We start from the raw sequence: 598 nt of genomic DNA, 5'->3' as shown, positions 1-598 counted from the left end.
CCCCCCCTCCCCTGCCCTCACTGACCCCCCTCCCCCTGCCCTCACTGACCCCCCTCCCCCTGCCCTCACTGACCCCCCTCCCCCTGCCCTCACTGACCCCCCTCCCCCTGCCCTCACTGACCCCCCTCCCCCTGCCCTCACTGACCCCCCTCCCCCTGCCCTCACTGACCCCCCCTCCCCCTGCCCTCACTGACCCCCCTCCCCCTGCCCTCACTGACCCCCCTCCCCCTGCCCTCACTGACCCCCCTCCCCCTGCCCTCACTGACCCCCCTCCCCCTGCCCTCACTGACCCCCCTCCCCCTGCCCTCACTGACCCCCCTCCCCCTGCCCTCACTGACCCCCCTCCCCCTGCCCTCACTGACCCCCCTCCCCCTGCCCTCACTGACCCCCCTCCCCCGGCCCTCACTGACCCCCCTCCCCCTGCCCTCACTGACCCCCCCTCCCCCTGCCCTCACTGACCCCCCTCCCCCTGCCCTCACTGACCCCCTCCCCTCCCCTCTCCCCCTGCCCTCACTGACCCCCTCCCCTCTCCCCGTGCTGATTGGATGTTGAGAATGGGGCGTGGCCTCCCGTCTATCCAATCAGCGTTGGCCCGGAG

The sequence above is a fragment of the Scyliorhinus torazame genome, chromosome 25 (assembly GCF_047496885.1).
Source record: "Scyliorhinus torazame isolate Kashiwa2021f chromosome 25, sScyTor2.1, whole genome shotgun sequence".
NCBI classification, from domain to species: Eukaryota; Metazoa; Chordata; class Chondrichthyes; order Carcharhiniformes; family Scyliorhinidae; genus Scyliorhinus; species Scyliorhinus torazame.
The sequence above is the reverse complement of the archived record's forward strand: the minus strand, read 5'-3'. Positions refer to the sequence as shown.